Genomic DNA, 21,968 nt, shown 5'->3' with positions numbered 1-21,968 from the left:
TAAGCAATTCACTGCAATGCCACAACTAGCACATCTTCACACCTAGTATTTCCCTAGCTGTTTCACTCAACGTTTTTTTTTTAATTAGGCAATTAATACACACCAACATAAGAATCACTTTATTATTCACAGCTAATCATATAAAGACCTTTTTACTAAAGAGTGCAAGAATCTGGCTCTGACCCATTGTAAAGCAGGATTTTACTGCGCACGGAGCCCAGATGGTAACTTTTAAGGGTGTTTCTTCTATTTTTTATTGCAGGTTGTATATTAATTAGCCATAGCATGTGGTACCTGCAGGATATTAACATAGGACCACTCACAGAACCCTACATAAGAGGCGGTAAGTACGTACTAAGTGCAAAATCTATGTCAGTTGTGTGCATCATCCTCATACCTGCATTTTGGTGACTTTTTAAGCATTTACTCCAAAATGACATCATGAAAATACCTCCAAACAGGTAATGGTATAAAAAGGTGTCAATGTGAAATGCCAAAAAAGTGCCTACTGTATCGAAGCATCTCATAATAAAACAGTATTTCAAAAGCTTCTTCATTCCATTTTTTACTTTTAAGGTCTTCAGAAGTGCCAGTATTAGCCAAGTTTTTTCCAATGGCTAAAATACTGTTTAGACACTGGCCTCCTCATTAGGCCCGTTAAAGTTATGTTAATATCTTAAAAGTGAAAAACTTTATTTAAACTTATCTTTCGTTGTTAGTTTTAACTTTGTCACTGATATCGGGAAGGGGCCTGTCATTCCGACATGTTTCGCCCGAAGACTGTATCAAGAAAAAATCCCCCCTTCTGTTTTAACTCTTCCGACATGTTTCGCCCGAAGGCTGTATCAAGAAAAAAATCCCCCCTTCTGTTTTAAATCGATGATGGTCTGGGGCCAATCCTGTTCAATATGTTTGTGAGTGACATTGCTGAAGAGTTAAGAAGGAAAGGTTTGCCTTTTCGCTGATGATACCAAGATTTGTAACAGAGTAGACACCGAGGAGGGAGTGGAAAACATAAGAAAGGATCTACAAAAGTTAGAGAAATGGTCTAATATCTGGCAACTAAAATTCAATACAAAGAAATGCAGAGTAATGTATTTGGGGGTTAATAATCAGAAGGAGCCATATATGCTGGGAGGTGAGAGGCTGATATGCACGGATGGGGAGAGGGACCTTGGGGTGATAGTGTCCAAAGATCTAAAGGCGAAAAAACAGTGCGACAAGGCGGTGGCTGCTGCCGGAAGGATGCTGGGCTATATAAAGAGAGGCGTAGTCAGTAGAAGGAAGAAGGTGTTGATGCCCCTGTATAAGTCGTTGGTGAGACCCCACTTGGAATATTGTGTTCAGTTTTGGAGACCATATCTGGCGAAGGACACAAAAAGTGGTCCAGAGGAGGACGATGAAAATGATAGGAGGTTTACACCAAAAGACGTATGAGGAGAGACTGGAAGCCCTGAATATGTATACCTTAGACTGTAGATGGACTGGAGTGAGCTCTGACGGACACTTCAGTAGTTGGAATCTAAGAACAGTACTGGGCAGAGCTTTGGATTCATGCCCAGAAATAGCTAAGGAGAAGAAGAAGATGAAAAAAACCCAACAACAAATTTTTAGATTGAATCAGGTTGGGCAGACTGGATGGACCATTAGGGTCTTTATCTGCCGTCATCTACTATGTTTCTATGGCCCTCCAGGACAGGGTAGAGAACCACTGCTGGAAGAGGCTATGGTCTCCATTTGAAATGAGAGCCATATCTGCCAGTTTTCAGTATATTGCACTAACCATTATTTAAGCTCAGGTATCCTAACACCGTTACAAAAGCTTATGTTGAATTGATGGTAGTCATTAGTAGCAGTATAGAAGCTTTCAATACACAAAAACAAACATAACCCATTACATCATTCCTCAGAACTGTATAGAGTTTGTTAGAAATGTCCAGGGTCTCTTGCCACTTTCACATTTAGGGAACAGCAGCCACTGGGGGATTAGGGAGATGCCTTAAGTTGCTCAGTCAAAGCACCATTCTGTAGCCTTAAATGTACCATGTACCAGGTCCAAGTTCCAATGCCCATCTTTTTAGCTATAGACTTCCCATTCCCTTCTGAAATTAGAACACAACCATATTACACCCCCCTTGCCATATGGATGTACAGTGCTCCCCCGTGAATTGACGGTCCGCGATCATTCGCAGTATTTTCCGACCGCGAAGGGGAGGCAGGAGAAGGCAGCTGGAGCGCCGGCGAGTGCTCCGACTGCCTCTTCCTGTACTAAAGTCGGGCCTGGAACGGAACCCCCGCGAATATTAGGGAGTACTGTATTGCAGTTTTAGACATCCATATCATGACTTTATAAGAGCAATATGGGTGTCTAAGTGCTGGTATGTAGGAACAGTCTAATGGTTAGTGCAGTGATCTGAGAACCAGGGGGATTGGGTTCAATTCCTACTATAGCTCCTCATGACTAGGGTTACCAGATTTTCCGTCTGGCAAATCTGGACCCCTAGACTCACCCCCCAGGCCCACCCACCTCTGCCTCCACCCCCTCCCCCCGCTGTCTGCTCTCGTCAGGCAGGAGGACATCCGCGTCCTGCCCGACAGTGATTTTTTCCAAGCTTTCAAAACCAGGACAAAGTGACGGGTTTTGAAAAGCCATCCAGAATCATGTCCTCAAAAGGAGGACATATCTGATGAAATCTAGATGTCTGGTAACCCTACTCATGACTGAGTAAGCCATTTAACAAAGCAAGTACCTGTATATAATACATACATCACTTTGATTGTAAGTAAAAGACAGTATTGTCAAATCCCATCCCTCTGCCCCCCCCTCGGGTTTCAGATGTCCAAAAAAGAATAGGCAGACAGCCATGTTCTAGACCACCTTTAATTTCCTAATAATATAGGCTCCTATGTTGTCGTTTTTTTATTTAATTGGCCTGCAAATAGGCATCTTTTTTGCTCTTCACTTTTTCTAAATGCCCCTTGTTTTCAGTATCATTATGAACAGCACGCTATGCAGTGGGTCTGTTTTACGAACCAAATATTTGTGAATCTGGCACCGAGACACAGGATGAGCTGTGTGTTACTGATCATATTTCACTGACCTCAAAATGAGTAATGTGAAAACGATACAAAGCCATGAAATTTTCAAGGGGTTTTTTTTTTTTAATAAGAGGAATGATTTTGAACAAAAAATGCATGGATAAATCTTCAAATATGCTTTCTATCTCACTAAGAATGTCGGTTGATGGTAATTCGAGAACATGCACTGTTTTGGGGGGGGGGTTGTTTTGTTTCAATGCTGATAAGAACACAGTTATAAGAAGATGGAAATCTTTGTTCTCTATATATTCAGTTTGGGTACCTATAAATCATTTCTACTGAGTTCAAACTATGAATGGCCCAAACAGCAATGATATTAGAATACCAGGAGCCATATTCACTGTGTTCAGGATACAATGCAGACTGTGACATATCTGTTTTTTTGGTTCATAGTCATTCGTGAACGAGACTTCAGCGCCGACAATTCAGTGCAAGACACCAGTGCGCTGCCTAAAAAAAGTGACTTTTAAAGAGCTCCGACGCGGGGTGTGAGTGAGGACCCCCCCCCCTCAGTTTACTTCATACTCTTTGTGCTGCCGGGGGGGGGGGGGTTGGGAGGGTTGGAACCCTCCATTATAGAGTAAACTTACATTTTTCTCAATTTTTTAGGGAAAAGTTATGTTTTCTCTATAATGTGGGGGGGTTGCACCCCATACCCCCCCCAAAGGCAGCACAAACAGTCTGAAGTAAAGTGGGGGGTTCCCCTCCCCCCCCGGTCGGAGCTCTTTAAAAGTCAATTTTTAGGTGGCACGCTGGTGTCTTGCGCCGAATTGTCAGCACTTCAATGTCGGCACGCTGAAGTCTTGCACGTGAATGTCCCATCACCGTTTTTTTTAGAAACTCTGAAAGGTCAGACTGTCAACCAAAATACAAACTTTTGCATATGGGAAGACAACCTGGAATGTACCATTCTATTTGTACCAAAGTTCAGAAATGTAACATAACGTAATATAAAAATTTATTTCTTTACTGCAATACCAATAAGTTCTATGCGGTTTACAAAACAGAATTTAAAAATCCTGCACATATACAGTTGAATGTAATACATTAATTTCCTAAGAATCTTGTAAACAAATACGTTTTCAATTGCAAGAGGTCGCTATTAGAGAATTCAGATCTTTATCCCAAATTGCAGCTTGAAACGACAGGAGACGGTGGTGATGTTTTTTTATATTGCCAACCTTTGACTGAAGGAGAAGTAAATTCAGCATGCGTGCGTCGAGAGTGCTTTGAATTAACAAACGTGAACGAATCCACAAGGCCGAACAATACCTTATAACAAATGCAACCAAATTTAAAATTTCACACGAGCCTCGACTGGCAACCAATGCAATTCATGAAAAACATGACATGATCAAACTTTTTCAAATTAAAGATCAGTCGAACGGCAGCATTCTGAATAATGCGCAATCTACATAGATTTTTTGGGTAACCAGCTAAGTTGACAATATTACAATAATCCAGCTGGCTAAGAACCAATGACGGAACCAATAATCTAAAAGATGAGACGTGAAAATATGCTTTAATGGTGTGCAATTTCCACAATGTGTGGAAACCCTTCTGTACCAAAGCGTCAGATACATCAGATACTGTATATGTATGGAAATGTAAAAAACACACAAAAGGAATTAAAGGAGTTAAGATCTTCAGTCAGTCTCTGGCTTTTAAACTTTCTTAACTATGGAATGAACTCCCCTTAATTCTGAGGAACCCCAGTTCTTTCCAATCTTTCCGCAAACTTCTAAAAACTTTTTTTTGCCAAACATTTTGAAACTTTTGCTATTACTTTCTTTAATTTTTATTTAATCATTGTAAACTTTCTTCAGTTTTTATGCAATTGTTGTAAACCGAGTCGAGCTTCCTTAGGTTGACGACCCAGTATATAAAGTTAAGCTTTAGTTTAGTTTAGGAGAACACCAAAAGAAGTCCAAAAGCAGAGGAAAGTAGGGTAAATTAGAGGACTCCTCACCTGGTTATGCAGCATATCTTCTTTACTGTATATTTAAAGAACACGAATCCATGGTTTTGGCGTAAACATGTCTTCCTTAGGGGTCCATAATTCTGCAAACACACCATAAATTAAACATATATAAATGCAAAACTGAAATTAAACAGCATGTCCACTATATAAATATATATAAGAAAACATGTAAATTTCACAGATAAAAATAAAAAATACATACAGTACTCCCCCGAAATTCACGGGGGTTCCATTCTAGGAACCCCTGTGAATTTTGAAAAACCGCAAGTGCGGTTTTTTGCCTGTGAAAAGGCAGGGGAGGGCAGCTGGAGAGACAGGAGAGGGCAGCTGGAGCGCCGGTGGGTTAAGAAAATCACTCGCGGTCTGCTCCGACCGCCTCTGCCTGTAGTACAGTCAGGCTACATCAATCAGCAGCTGCTTTTGACACGCAGCTCCTGATTGGTGTAGCCCGACTTTACTACAGGAAGAGGCGGTCGGAGCAGACCGCGAGTAAGTGAGTCCACGATTTGCGAACCGCGAATTCACGGGGGAACACTGTACATCAATATAAATATTTAAAAAAGGGAATATAAATATTTTTATACATAATGGGAAAACATATATATGAGGAATAAAATCTATATGAGGGGCTGCCAAAAAGTTTAAACCATCAATAAACCAAGAGAACCTCGTCAGAAGCAACTGCGCAACAGCAATGAACAGAACTTAAGCGGTCTCATACAGAAGGATCTCAGAAACCGACATACAAGTAAACTTATTCTGAGACTTATCGGCTCCTGATTTCTATCATTGATCCTTGAAAAACCACCCAACCATTTTTTATATTCCGATTTTCATTACTGCGACATGATCTAACAACGCCCATTAAAGTGTACCTAAAAAGATAAATAGCCTGTGTTCAATAATGGGTGTGAATCACTGTAGCTGTAAATCCCATTCAATACTCTGATAGTATGGGAGAAATCTGAATCAAGCGTTTCTTGGTTTCAGAAAATGTTGGCTAAATTACTCCGCGAAACTCTTCAAAACTAAATGCTGGGACACTTATCTTAAAGGCAATCAGTCCTTTCCCAACAGGACCCGTTTCACCGATTACAACGGATTCTTCCGGGGAAAATCATGGACTGGTTTGAAGTTTATAGCCAACACATCCCAAATACTCGGTGCTGTAAGCGACTTCAGAAGTAACAGGAGTGCTGGTAACAATGGTGTCATTGCTGCAAGTAGGAACCCGATTCTATTGAGCAGTTGCCAAAAAGTTCTCAGCCCAATCAACAAAGTTGGGCCCGTCTCCCCCGAGGGCTATACTTTTATTTTATTTATTTAAGTATTTATATACCACGTATAACCTAAGCGGTGTACATTCAGGTACTCAAGCATTTTTCCCTCTCTGTCCTGTCAGGCTCACTCTCTATCTAATGTACCTGGGGCAATGGGGGGGGATTAAGTGACTTGCCCAGGGTCACAAGGAGCAGGGTGGGATTTGAACCCACATCCTCAGGGTGCTGAGGCTGTGGCTCTAACCACTGCGCCACACACTCCCCATACACTTAGGGATCCTTTTACTAAGCCGCGTTAGGGCTTTAACGCAAGAAATCGTGCACGCTAGGCCTTAACATCAGCATTGAGCTGGCGTTAGTTCTAGAAGCATAGCGCACGGTGTAATGCGGGGTAATTTCCTGCTTGCGCTGAAAACACTAGCGCACCTTAGTAAAAGGAGCCCTTAGTCTAGCGATTTTCAATCTTTTTTTGTTCTGTATTTTTCTGATGGAAGGAAAAAAAGTGCAAAATCACTGGACTAGGGGGCTGATTCTGTATAGGATGCTGGTCTCGGCAGCTGTCTATGTAGCTTATAACAAACCGGTAGCGTCGGTAGCAAGATAGACAGGCTCCTTCGCGGCCTGGGCCGTTCCTCTGCAAGTTTATTATAAGCTACATTTCTTTCTGTCTCGCGGTCGGAGGGAAGAGATAGATCGGCATGGAGAGGGGGGTGCACAGCAGCAGGGGGGGGAGATAAAAAGATGCTACACGGGGGGATGGGAGGAAGGGAGGGATAGAAGCTGGAACGGTTCTGCTGCACAAGGGATGGGAGAGGGGATAGAAAGATACTGCATAAGGGGGTGGGTGAGAGGGGAGGAAACAGTTGGCACATGTGGGGGAGAGAAAGGAAAGAGGGAGAATTGGGGTGAAGGAGAGGAAGGGGAGATCACGTACATGAAAAAAAAAATAAGACCTAGTGCCTTTTTTGGGCCCTAAATGAATATAAGACACTGTCTTATTTTCAGGGAAACACGGTATTAGAAATCTAATGAAAATGATTTTCCACCGCAAGACGAAGGACTTACTAGGGCTACCAGGCATCGTGAAAAGATGTTAAGCTCCGTTGATCTCTATAAAGCTTTAGAAACAATTATCCCTAATCAAATGCCAACATGATGTAGATAGCCACTCATTACATTCCTGTCGTTCTCTCATCCCATAATGAAAGACTGGCATCTACCAGTGAGACTGTGTGGAATGATCGGACTGCTGTCAAAGACCAGACAGAATGTTCCGGAGAACAACTTGTTCTAGCCATGGCAAGGCATAGCAGGATAAACATGGATATACAAGGCCAGGCATTGCTTCACTGAATGCTTTTAAGCAGTGGCGTAACGAGGGTGAGCGGCACCCAGAGCGGTGGCGTCCCTCTCCCGCCCTCTTTCTCGCTCCCCCCCTCCACTGTAGACACACGCCCCTTCCTCATACCTTTTAACTTTGGCACGAGAAGCCACCAACTTGCTGCCCGCGTCAGCTTTGGCGCTTTCTCCAATGTCACTTCCTGGCAGTGACATCAGAGAGAGCGCCAAAGCCGACGCGGGCAGCAAGTTGGCGGCGGCTTGCACCGCCATTAAAAAGACATGGGGGAAGGGAAGGGGGTGTATGTGCGGCAGGGGAAGGAGTGGGAAGGAGGGCGAAGAGGAGGAGGGGTGCCAGCTCCCCAAACAAGAAAACATGTACATTTCAGATAAAAATAAAAAAAATACATACAGTACCCTCCTGAAATTCGCAACTCCCACGAATTTTGAAAAACTGCAAATGCGGTTTTTCACCTGTCAAAAGGCAGGGGATGCAGGAGAGGGCAGCTGGAGTGCCGGCGGGTGAAGAAAATCACTCACGGTCTGCTCCGACCGCCTCTGCCTGTAGTAAAGTCGGGCTACACCAATCAGGAGCAGCTGTGACACGCAGCTCCTGATTGGTGTAGCCCAACTTTACTACAGGAAGAGGCAGTCGAAGCAGACCGCGAGTGTGAGTCCGTAATTTGCAAACCGCGAATTCGCAGGGGAACATTGTACATCAATATAAATATTTAAAAAAGGGAATATAAATATATATATATTTATTCAATTTATATCAAATTAAATGTAGTTAAAATTAGAATTAAATTGCCAATTAATTATATGCATTACATGCATTGCCATAAACCATAATTCCATTTCTGGGTGTGTGTGGGGGAGGGGGGATTGTTTCTCACAGCAATTAATGATTTCTTGTGGAGAGAATTCCTTTCCCCCTGATCAGAGGCTAATATATATAGTATAAATGAAGAATAAAGTTACCCAAATGTCACCATCAATATTTATTCCCCTCCCTCCAACCCCCCACCCCCTATGGATGTGTAAAGGTGAATGAACAAAAGTAAAGATAAGATAAATATATATTATTATAATTTTACAAATTTAGTCAATGGGCTCCAAACTTTATTAAATATACCACTAAATCCTCTATACTCTGCATTAATTTTTTCATATCTGTAAGTCAGTGGTCTCAAACTCAAACCCTTTCCAGGGCCACATTTTGGATTTGTAGGTACTTGGAGGGCCTCAGAAAAAATAGCTAATGTCTTATTAAAGAAATGACAATTTTGCATGAGGTAAAAATTATTTATAGTTTATAACTCTTTCCTTTTGGCTAAGTCTTAATAATAATATTGTAATTTATAGCTGAAGAGACATATGATCAAGAAACTGTTTTATTTTACTTTTGTGATTCTGATAAACATACCGAGGGCCTCAAAATAGTACCTGGCGGGTCGCATGTGGCCCCCGGGCCGCAAGTTTGAGACCACTGCTGTAAGTGGTGCACACGTTCACCCACCAAAAAGTATAACTTATTCTGTGGAATATAAATATTTTTATACATAATGGGAAAACATATATATGAGGAATAAAAGCTATACGAGGGGCTGCCAAAAAGTTTAAACCATCAATAAACCAAGAGATGGAAATAGAACCCCCTCAGAAGCAACTGAGTTCCTACTTACAGCAATGAACAGAACTTAAGCGGTCTTATACAGAAGGATCTCAGAAACCGACATACAAGTAAACTTTTTCTGAGACTTTTGATTCTTGAAAAACCACCCAACCATTTTTTATATTCCGATTTTCATTACTGCGAAATGATCTAGCAACGCCCAATAAAGTGTACCTAAAAAGATAAATAGGCTGGGGTGGACTGCCTCCGCCCCCCCTCCCCCTTTCACTACGCCACTGCTTTTAAATGCTGCAGATGAACAATTCCGGGTCTTTTAATCCGTCTGGAAAAATGACTGTGTTAAAGACCTTGATTTTATATAATGTCGTTAATATAAATAAGTCCTACAGATAGGCACCTAACCTACCCCCCACTCTCACCCCCCTTCATGCCCTGGCCAGTATGCTAAGTCTATGGCTGTTGGAGCAGCGCAGAGCATTTGGCATGCCAGCCAGCGATAAAAACCTCTTGCACAATTTTGCAAAATGGGGATGGGGGTGGGTTAATTACTTTACTGCTCATAATTAGTACAAGCTCATAATTGGAAAAAAAAATGTAATTGGGAAACTGGCACCTATTTTCTTACGCGTGATTCTACAAAAGATAGGCGCCTGTTGAATGGGTGCCTAACAACACTTAACACCAAAATAGGGTTGTTTAAGGGGTGGAGAAAGGCCTAGGCCTCCTTTAAAAAAACTGCGCTAGCAGTTTCCCGCGCGGCTCCCGACGCTCATAGAGTTCCTATGAGCGTCGAGAGCAGCGCAGGCCATTCAGCGCGGCTCTCTGCGCTAAAAACTGCTAGCGCAGTTTAACAGAAGAGGGGGCTAGTTGCCATTAGGCGTGATTCTCTAAAGTAGGGATTTCCAACCTTTTGGCTTCCCTGGGCCGCATTGGCCGAAAAAATGTTTCTGGGGCCGCACAAACGCTGCAGCAAGACAGAGGAGGGAGTCGGTAAGATGGTAAACACCCGGGGGCAGCAGAGGAAAACACTGCATCGTCCTTGACCAGGGCTGCACAAAATACTTTACGGGGCCGCAGGTTGGACACCCCTGCTCTAAAGGACTTAGGCGCCTATAATGTAGATCTTTAAAACCCTGGCCTACATTACAGGCGCCTATGTTTTAAGGTAGGCGCAATTCCATAATGGGTACAATATGTGCGATTGACATGTAACATTGGGCACCTCTCAATTTTAAGCACCCATTACAGAATCTGGCCCAAAATGTGGTCTCCCTTATATGGAAGGCTAGCCCCACTCCGTTGTATCCCAGAATGCACTGTGAGGGCAGGATGCCACAGGTATATGCCTGTACTGTTTCTATTGCAGTTTTCAATAAAAATGATATATAAAAAATAAAAAAAATAAAAATTCAGATGGTGACGCTGTCATCCGTTCTATAATTGGGGGCTGCAATTTAAGTGCCTACTTTATATGAGCTTTCAGCCTATTCTATAAGAAATCTGAAGCTTGTAAGTATTCTTATAGAGTACTAGCACACTTGTGCCAGAATTACAGATGGTGTAAATGCAATTAGGATGACCAGGTTACCCATTCCAGAAAGGTGACTTTTTGGCCAGTCCTGGATTTCTGCCAATCTCATCCTGGTGCACTGATTTTAATGGCTAGAACAGGGATGGGCAACTCCGGTCGGGTTTTCAGGATTTCCCCAACAAGTATGCATTGAAAGCAGAGCAGGCAAATAGATCTCATGCATATTCGTTGGGGAAATCCTGAAAACCTGACTGGATTCTGGCCCTTGGGGACCGGAGTTGCCCACCCCTGGGCTAGAATCATGGTGGGACCAGCAGAGCAGTCATTGTCCCATCACATGGCCAGGATCTGCAGTGCTCCAGGCCAGGTTTTCTAACAATCCTCTCTGTATTCACACACATACACACTTCTAGACACTCTTGAAAGTATAACAAACACTTTTATTGGTGTACAGGACCTGAGTCTGTTCCTTCACAAGCTCAGAGAAACCAAAACTCTACACTTTAAGTTCAGTCTCTTAGTCCAGTGTTACAGTTTGTTCTATAGACAGTATCAATCCCCATTTAGTGCTTAATCAATTTAGAAACCTGCATGACTTGCCTCAGCCACTTCAGACATTAGCTGTTCCATTCAAAGCAGTGTTATGCTCTTCAGCACAACCAAATAATAATTAGTTTACCTTAGCCAGCACCTTTACTGTCCAAGCTTCCAATACCTTCGGCAGGCTTCTCATCCAGCAAAGCACACCACCATTCACCACACCAACACAAGCCTTCTCTGCTCAGGGAAGTCTCTTTGTGGTGGCTCTCACCTTCCCACAGGTACCCTTCTCCTAGGGCCTCCCAGAATGAACCGCAGATTGGGAATATGAAGCTCTTCCTGTCTAGGTTCCACCCCATGAATCAGCACAGTAGCCTGTTCATGCAGTTCAGCGCCACCTGCTGGATGAGGGTTGAGCTCTGAACTACAGAGCTCAATGCATCCTGGACCCTGTAGTTTACCCACTAATTGGCCAGCACCCACTATTGCCCACTGATATAACAACATCACTCGGGAGGGAGAATCCCTGCCTCCCTCACACATGGGCTACAAATATTACACCACTTTGGGATGTAATTTTAAAACAAGGACTGGCCAAAAAGTCTTCCTTTTGGAACGAGTACCCTGGTCACCCTAAATGCAAGTGCCTAAAAGTGACATTTACACACCTAAATTACAGCATTCTGTAAACTTAGACCTGGATTCTCTAACCAGTATGGGCAGCCGCCTTAAAAGTGGCTACCAATCTTGTGTCAATCAAGTAGGGTTACCGGACTTACCTGAACATGTCCTTCTTTTGGAGGGCACGTCCGTGCATCTGGACGGCTTTTCAAAACCCGGCAGATGCCCTCCCAACTGACGAGCAGGCTGAGGAAGGTGGGGCTAGGGGCGAGGCTAGGGCATGGCATGGGCATAATGAGGCAGCTATGGGTGGAACTGGGTGGGCCTGGGGGGCGAGCCTATGGGTCTGGATTTTACGTACGTAAAATCTGATAACCCTACAATCGGGCAATGGTGCTGTTTAGAGAATCGCAACTCTGGCAAAAGTAGGAACCGGAAATGTAGGCCAGGGTTTTCCAGACCTACATTTCTGGTGCCTACCTTTGATAGGACTGTGCTTCTGTAGGCATTTCACAGTGCCCAATGCCAGTTCTGGCATTAGCCACACCTACAATGGCATTACATGCCATAAAGTGCCTACAGAGGTGCGATTCTGGTGCTGTTTTTTTAGGCACCATAGGCGCCTTGAAAATCAGTTTAAAATATTATTTAAATGGCATTTTTCACTGAGCTTGTGCATCTACCATTGCCCCCAAAATTGTGCCATTTGGCGCCATTTAGAGAATCGGGGTCTAAATGTGTAAACATCAACCCCCCACTTATGCCTCACCCTTACATGCTCCTCCCCTGTGAACACCTCTTGCATTTACATCCAAGTCATACTTCACGGTCCTGTGGTATATAAGCTGTTATTATTATTATTATTATGTGTGCATGGCTGCCATTTGCATACGGGTCAGGAAGGGGCATCCGTGCATGTGCGGATGCCATCTGGGGCTGGGCTGGGGGGGAGGGAAGAACAGGGCAGGAAAGAGGCAGAACTGGGTATCCTGGGGGCATTACTGCTTGCTACCGCTTAGTAAAAGGACCCGCAAATTTATTAACTGGGGACCACCCTTAACACGGGAAGAACTCAACATGACCACATTTTCCTGGGGAAGGATGCATCAGGATTCCCAAGCTGTTCGAAATTACCTCAATTAAATAAAGACATGTGTTGTTTCTAAAAACATCAGACAGTCATAGAACCAAAAGACTCCTGCTGTCATTGAAAATGGTCCCTACAATACAAGATTTCAGGAATGACTTGGACAGTTTTCCTGAGCAGGATCAGAGCAGCAATATGGGGAAGTAGGCTAAAGGCATTAGCAATCCGCCTGCTTAAACTGGGTGTGCACAGTAACTAAGCCCCTAATTCTATATATATTGTGCACCCAAATCTGTGACTAGCATGCAAATTTGCACACACAAGTTATAAAATAAGGCCAGTTGCACACTTAATAATGAGACAATAATTACAGTTACTGGGAAATACTTTTAAAATCAATAGGAGGAAATATTTTTTCACTCAGAGAATATTTAAGCTCTGGAACGCATTGCCAGAGGTTGTGGTAAGAGCAGATAGCATAACTGATTTTAAGAAAGGTTTGGATAAATTCCTGGAGGAAAAGTCCATAGTCTGTTATTGAGAAAGACATGGGGGAAGCCACTGCTTACCTTGGATCGGTAGCATGGAATGTTGCTACTCCTTGGGTTTTGGCGAGGTACTAGGGACCTGGATTGGCCACCGTGAGAACGGGTTACTGGGCTTGATGGACCTTTGGTCTGATCCAGTAAGGCTATTCTTATGACTGGTGAGGTAGACATGATGAAAATTCTAGGAAATCCAGCCAGTAAGAGGACTGGCAAGGACAGTACTTGTGAAAGTTGGATGGCAGCCATGTCTAAGCGCTGCCACTGCCTCCTAGACTGAACCTGCATCCCCAGAGCTGTGCCGGCGCAGCACACACAGGAACCAATGCGCTCGGTGTTAAGATTTGTCCTCCCCCCACCCCTTTGGAAAAGCATCATAGTGCCTTTTGATCAGCTATCTTCCTTATACACTTCTAACTGTTCTACAATATGATGCCTGCAGGCCTGTTCGGGTATACTACCGTCTGTCTGAACACTAGCCCACTGTGTTAAGGCCCCTGAGGAAGGCAATCCTTTGCCGAAACACGAACCATGTAGGGTCTGTTCACCTCAAACACAGTACAATTTAGATGTTTTTATCCTGTTGGCATCTGTTGGATTTTTATTTCATTGTGATATTGATTTGTTCTGAACACCAATCAGCTTTGACTTTTTAACTCCTGGAGTCCAGGGCCTAGTTCCACTGTTTTGTTCCAAGTTTATTAATATTTTTGATAAAACGCAAATTAAGATTTCTAAGCATTTTACAAATTGTATTAAAATAAGGGGAAAACACTTAACATATAAATACTGACTAAACAATATATCACAAACGTGAAATGATAGGAAAGAGGGGGGAACTACAATTTTAAAGTAAAGAAAACACAAAGGGTAAACTACAATCGGAAAGCGGGAGAATGAAGATTATTTAATAACTTTGGCTATTTCTAAGTCTATTCAGCAGTTGGAAGCATCTCGGAAGAGATAGCTCTTTAGATTTCCCTTAAATTTGTCTAAATTTTTTTCCTCCCTAATATGAAGTGGCACGGAATTCCATATTGTAGGGGTCGTAATTGCAAATGAAGTGGCCCGACGCGTGCTGATTATTTTCAGGGATGGTGTATAAAGAAGATGTTGAGATGAGGATCTTAAGACTCTTGAAGGTTCATGTGGAATAAAGGTCGGTTCATTAGTGTTTTGGGACTTGAAGGAAAGAATAGCTATTTTATACAAAATTCGATATGAGATTGGTAGCCAATGTTCCATATCAACTGACTTTTGTGGTACCTAGGTCCATTGCTGTGGAAGGTAGGACCGCCTTCGTGGTGTAGACCACCCCACAATGTTTTTCATTTTTCAGGAGGCTTATGTTCTTATCCCTTTCTCTGCCCCGATGGCCTCACAGTCTATCTAATGCACCTGGGGCAGTGGAGGATGAAGTGACTTTCCAGGGTCACAGGGAACAGCGCAGGATTAAAACCCACAACCTCAGGGTGTGGAGACTGTAGCTCTAGCCACTACGACACACTCTCCACTTCCTAATATGAACCAGAACAGCCTAAACCAGGAATGGCCATAGGAGCCAGACATTTCCATTTATTTTTTTTAATACAATGTGATACAGCAGACATTTCATTTTGGTTTTAGCACTGCACTAGGTTTCTGAATATCAGTAAACAACCACAGGCTTCCAGTTACTGGTCTCGTCTATGGTTCTTAATAGAACAGCAGATGCTTGACCAGTGAAAAGTAAAAATACCCCCATGTAATCGTACTCTAGTTGACATGGCTTGAAAATCTCAGCTATGAACGTGTCTCATGGCCATGAGATCCAGCCTTCAGATTCCAGCTAAAAATAGACCCAAAGTAGCTGGGAAGCAACAGGCCTCATATCGCTAACGCGGAGTGTGGAAAAACTTGCTTATATTGTTTCCAGCAGAATAAGACGTGATTACCTGGCTTACCACACACCTAGACAGCAGGGATGCAAGCAAGGCAAAAATATTCCACATTGCTTTCCTTATCTTTGCATAGTGCCAGATGTGGAGGCCAATTTTAGAGAGTATGTGGAGGGGGGAACTTATACATCTATGTCAGTGGTCTCAAATTCAAACCCTTTGCAGGGCCACATTTTGAATTTGTAGGTACTTGGAGGGCCTCAGAAAAAAATAGTTAATGTCTTATTAAAGAAATGACAATTTTGCATGAGGTAAAACTCTTTATAGTTTATAAATCTTTCCTTTTGGCTAAGTCTTAATAATAATATTGTAATTTATAGCTAGAGAGACATATGATCAAGAAACTGTTTTATTTTACTTTTGTGATTATGATAAACATACCGAGGGCCTCAAAATAGGACCTGGTGGGCTGCATATGGCCTCCGGGCCGTGAGCTTGAGACCACTGATCTAAGTCAAACAAAGAGCCTCTTGTAAAATAGGTGCAGGATTTCACATGTATGTCCCTCCATAAACAGAGGTAGAGTTACCATATTTGACGATGGAAAATCCGGATGCATGGTCCCGCTCCATTCTGCCCCCAGCCATGCCTTGTTCTACTTCCAATCCCACCCTGTTTTACCTCTTTTTTTCCCCAACCTCCAGGTTACGTCTGGAGGGCCTCCAGTATGCATGAATGCATGTGATGTCATCCTCGCATGCTTGTTGAAGGCCCTCCAGACGCGGCCAGAGCTCAGGGCTTTCCAAAACCTGGACAAACTGCCGGTTGGCTTGGGAGGGAGGACTGACTCATGAAATCAGTCAACAGAGGGAGAAAAAATGATTTTATTTTCAATTTAGTGATCAAAATGTGTCAGTTTTGAGAATTTATATCTGCTGTCTATATTTTGCACTATATTTAACAGGTTCCGGGGGGGGGGGGGGGAGGTGTTCTGGGATCCAGGAGGATCCGAGGTGGGGTTCCGGGGGGAGAGGGGGAGGATCCAGGGGGATCCGGTCCCGCTTTGAGGGAAAAAGTAAATGGTCACATTAGCTATGTCACTCAAAGTCCAAATGATGAAGTTACGACTGCCTTATTTTGGTCACACTGTCAGAAGAGAAGGACATTATGTTTCGGAAGATCGAAGGAACCAAACAAAGAGAGTGATCTGCAATCAGATGGCTGGACATGTTGAAAACAACCATGGGGATGACACTGGAGGACAGCTCTTTTTAGATTTGTAATTCATCAAGTCGCTAGGACTCGAGCACAAGTCAATGACACGTTACCAACAAACTAACTCCTACTCCACTAGAAGAATCGTTTATTCTGTTTCACCATGGTTTCAAGTTTTTATTAGGATTTTATATACCGCCTATCAAGGTTATCTAAGCCAGTGATTCCCAACCCTGTCCTGGAGGAACACCAGGCCAATCGGGTTTTCAGGCTAGCCCTAATGAATATGCATGAGAGAGATTTGCATATGATGGAAGTGATAGGCATGCAAATTTGCTTCATGCATATTCATTAGGGCTAGCCTGAAAACCCAATTGGCCTGGTGTTCCTCCAGGACAGGGTTGGGAACCACTGATCTAAGCGGTTTTACAATCAGGTACTCAAGCATTTTCCCTCTCTGTCCCGGTGGGCTCACAATCTAGCTAACGTACCTGGTCTTCCGCTAACGTACCTGGTCTTCCGCTATAAAATTTATTTAGCAAATTTAGATCATTTAGAGCAGGGTGTTAAAGTCCCTCCATGAGGGCCACAATCCATTGTGTACGACTAGATCTCATGCATATTCATTGGGGAAATCCTGAAAACCCGACTGGATTGTGGCCCTCGAGGAGGGACTTTGACATCCCTGATTTAGAGCAATAAGATATTATTTTGATAATAATTTACACACATTGATACATGCATACTTTACATCCAAAATCCATTACTGTAACATTATTTATGCTGGCATCACTAAATATAATCTCAGACGCCTTTAGACTTTACAAAATACAGCACAAATTGCTAGGACAAAAAGCAAATTTGATCATGTTACGCCACTTTTCCTGCCAGTCCCGTACAGAATTACATTAAAAAATTCAATGCTTACCCATAAGTCATTACATACTACACAGCCTAGCTATCTGAATCCTGTAACTATTCCCTATGGCCCGGAGTCTAGCAACGGCATCCCGAAGTTAGGTGACAGTAGGTGTTCTACCACTGTCTAACTAACCAATTGGGATGCACGTTATTTAAAAAAAAAAAAAAGAAAAGAAAAATCAATGCAACGAACAGCGCCTAAAGATTTGGCCTTAGGCATCCTTAGGTGACCCTAGGTGCTTCAGTAGGTGTAAAATATTGGCCTTTAAAAACAGCTGCGATTCTATAAATGGCGCTGATGCATGATTGACATGCGATCGGCGGCTGTTTTAAGGCGGCTGCCAATGCCTGCACCATTTACAGAATCCAGGCCTATATGGCCATGTGATCTCTTAGATCTTTACAAGACAATAGATTGGTATATTACCATCAGTTCATAGGGCTAAACGGGAGTTTACTCGATCAAAAGGGGTTTTTTTTCTATTTAATTCCTATTCTTTGGAACCAGCTCCACACACTTTTGGAGCCTAATTTCAAAGTTTTGAAAACTCAAATATATATACTCAAATATAAACCAAGAATTTGGGGTTAAAGAAAATGACTCACAAATGGGGGTCTCGGTTTATATTCGAGTCTATGCCTGAGTACTTCTATAACTGATTTTAAAAATATTAAAATTTAAACCTACCTGGGGGTCTGGCTGTGGGGAATGGAGTCACAGGTCAGGGACAGTCCCGACATGTGAGGCTGGCAACTGATTCCTCCCAGCAGCAGCCACGGTGGTCAACCGTGCTGTTTGCCAGCTGCTAGGAGGAGGGGGAAAGGGGGAGTGAGGAGTCAGCGGCACATCCTGATTGCAATCAGCCCTGCCTTTGGGCCCAGTCCCACTTTACCGGCGGGCAATAATGAAGCCAGAAGCCATGGGGGCCTTCCCTCTTGTTGCTATAGTCTCTGCCATTCTCGATCCCTCCCCTCAGGGGTCTATAACAACTTGACAAGATTTACACTGCTTTCTTCTTATTTTCCAAAGTGTGGAGTGCTTTCTCTGGTGTTGAACTTCTTACAGCATATGGTTCTTGAGCTTTAAGTTTGATTTTTGTCTACATTTATTTAAGTTTGTGATTGCTTGCAATTGCCTTTTTCTATGTAGGGGCCTTGTTGTGAATAGGTAAGCTTTGGGATATATACATCACACATATATTTATTATGTTTCGTGACTTATGAGATAGCTGATGGGGAGGGAACGTGAGCAGTCTTTATAAATTTGCTTACCACGATAACCCAAATTTCTAACCTTGGTTAATATTCGAGTCAACTTCTCCCTCCCCCCCCTTTTTTTGAGGGGGGAAGGATATCTCGGTTTATATTTGGATCAGTTTATATTTGAGTATATACAATACTTTTTCCAGTTAGCATTTGGTGAGGGCATAGTCCAAAAAGATCATATTTATTGACACCCAAAGGGAGATTATGGTTGATCTTCCTTCATATACAACAGGTTTTGTGTGTGTGTTTGTTCTTAGGTCTGTTCTATATTTTTATGGTGTTCCCTTTCCATTTTTTATTATGTTTTTATTGTAAACCGCTGAGAACTGTCATAAGCTTCAGCAGTGTATCAAATTTTAACAAATACAAGCCTACTGCTTTAAGATCACCGCAGATGTTCCAGCTGTACTTTGCGTACTGGATGTGTTTTAACAGCAGTTCCATGTTTTCATATGTTTCTTTCACGTGTGCAGCATAGCCAATAGGTATCAACGGGTAGACATTACCATTGCGTAGCAAAACAGCCTTGAGGCTTAACATTGACAAATCAAGAAAAAGATGCCATTCCTGTGGGTCATGCATATGATCCAAAGCTGTGAATAACCCTTCAATGTCAGTGCAGATACAGAGGTTTTCAACCTGTGCAATGAAATTTGTTAAATCGTCTTGGCGACTTCGAAAGACAGAAATTTTCATACTTCGCGAGAGCAAACACCATCTCTGCAATCTTAGTAACATAGTAAATGACAGCAGATAAAGACCTGAACGGTCCATCCAGTCTTCCCATAAGTTATACTCATTAAAAAATACATGATTAGATTAACTTGTCTCTTCTTTGATATTTCTGGGACGTAGACTGTATTGTCCTAGGTTCCAAATGCTGAAGTTGTCATCCAAAGCTCACTCCAGCCTATCCAACCATCCCGTTGTTTGCAGGACATCTACCGTAAAGTCTGGCCAGTAACATCCTCCTGTTCCATATTAGTAGAATTCACATTGATGCCCACCCCAGCATCAATGTGACCAGGACGTTCAATTCTATGTTATAATATGCGGCTCACCAGACATACATGGTTTAAAATCAGGATCAATGTTACTGTCAGTGCTTGGCTGGTGCATTGCACATTCTTCGTTGGTTAAGCTAGAATAGATGACATGTACATCGCGTACGCAAGGGTCTGTTAATGTTATGAGTGTCTGTGTGTGTAAAGATACAACCACACAGACAAGCATCACTCTTTGATGTGATTGGTCCTTGAAAATTAATGGCAAGTAATTTTATTTTTTCATGCAGTAGGTATCCTAAGCAATCAAGGCTTTGTTGCTATTTGGATCTTCTTATTTTTGCGAACTAGAATTCTCAGCTCTGACAGAAATTTAATTGGAAAAAAAAAAGAGAACGACTGCAGACGGCAGATGATTAACTGTGTGTTTGCTTGTCAATTATCGAGTCGTATGTTGAGTTAATTTGCACTCAAAAACAAGCACATCCATTGTGTTTATTAGCAGTTCTTTTTTATCTACTTTAGTTTCACCGTTGTTACAGTTACCCATACATAACTTAAAAAACTTTAAATAAATATCTCCTCAAATTTAATTTTTTTGCTGGTTTTTCAATGTTTGAGAGACACTGATGTAGAGCAGGGGTTTCAAAGTCCCTCCTCGAGGGCTGCAATCCTGTTGGGTTTTCAGGATTTCCCCAATGAATATGCATGAGATCTATTTGCATGCACTGCTTTCATTGTATGCTAAGAGATCTCGTGCATATTCCTTGTTGAAATCCTGAAAACCCGACTGGTTTGCGGCCCTCGAGGAGGGACTTTGACACCCCTGATGTAGAAGGAATGTTGCCTGAGGTGAAAGCAGACCACCACGGAATTTGTGTGTTTGTCCTCTCAGGACTGCCAGTTTTCCGAAGACGTGGTGTTGAACTTATCATATACCAAATGACGTGGCATTTCTAAAGCAAGGTCTTAGCAATTTTTCTACCTAGGGCTTAATTGCAACATGAACTGCCTACAATACAGTTCTACCACACCTTTTCAGACCCCAGTGCAGCTTGGGAAGTGTGTGTGTGGGGGGGGGGGGAGAGGGAGCCTCTCCATTCTTTTCTTCCAAACAACCCACAGGGAAGAAGAGGTTAGAGGAGAGCCTAGGGAGCAGAGAACAGGTACTCCTATGGTATTTCCATTTTGTCTATTAATTAAGCACAGATATACGGTACTGGCCACCAGAGCAGCGAAACTGGACAGACAACTCACCAATCTGCTGATTTCGACCAAAGACTACAAAACCTTCAAAAAAGAAACAAAAACCCTACTCTTCAAAAAATACTTAAAACCAATATAACACAATCAAGCTTCACCTGCAATACTATCTACTCCTTAGCAAATTAGAAAATGTTCAGACTATTCCTATGTACTTCTTAATATCATAACAATTCTTATGTAATCCGCCTTGAACCGCAAGGTAATGGCGGAATAGAAGTCACTAATGTAATGTAATGTGATTTTATATGGTTTTCACTGAAGAGGTTTCGTTCCGTGGAGGTTTTGCAACATACAGCAAAAAAACATTTGAGGCACTTGGATGCAATGAGCAGGGCAAGGTGCCACCATTTTGCAAATGGCAGTACCAGTAATATTGTTAAATCAACTTTTTACAGACTTCGTCAAATCCGTTCAGTTTCAAAATTTTTATGTCCAAAGTCTCTTAACATATTAATTCACTCCTTGGTTATCTCAAAAACCGATTATTGCAATGCCCTATTCAAGGGAATAGCCCAAAATGAAATCAGACGTTTACAGATCATCCAAAATGCATCAAGCAAACTTATAATGAAAGCTAAGAAATTCGATCACGTGACTCTCCTTCTTAAGAAAGCGCACTGGCTCCCAGTCGCGCACCGTATAACGTATAAATTAAGTCTGCTTACCTTCAAATCTTTGCTATACAAAACTCCGGCCTTCATTTACAAATCATTGATTCCCTATACTTCAACTAGACTACTGAGGACCAATGATCAACATTT

General features: G+C 42.5%; 1 long non-coding RNA gene across 1 annotated transcript in view; it reads right to left on the bottom strand.

The window, feature by feature from the left end:
* Window positions 1–11,747, bottom strand: part of LOC117351984 — an 84,656-nt gene extending 72,909 nt beyond the window's left edge. The window contains exons 1-2 of the long non-coding RNA XR_004537543.1: window positions 11,545–11,747; window positions 5,069–5,160 (exon numbers count right to left, since the gene is read on the bottom strand). This is a non-coding gene — a long non-coding RNA (uncharacterized LOC117351984). The remainder of the gene's footprint in view (window positions 1–5,068; window positions 5,161–11,544) is intronic.
* Window positions 11,748–21,968: the final 10,221 nt, after the last annotated feature.

Source organism: Geotrypetes seraphini, chromosome 19, assembly GCF_902459505.1.
Source record: "Geotrypetes seraphini chromosome 19, aGeoSer1.1, whole genome shotgun sequence".
In the NCBI taxonomy this organism is placed as follows: domain Eukaryota; kingdom Metazoa; phylum Chordata; class Amphibia; order Gymnophiona; family Dermophiidae; genus Geotrypetes; species Geotrypetes seraphini.
Note: the sequence above shows the minus strand (reverse complement) of the source record. Positions and strands in the feature narration are given on the sequence as shown.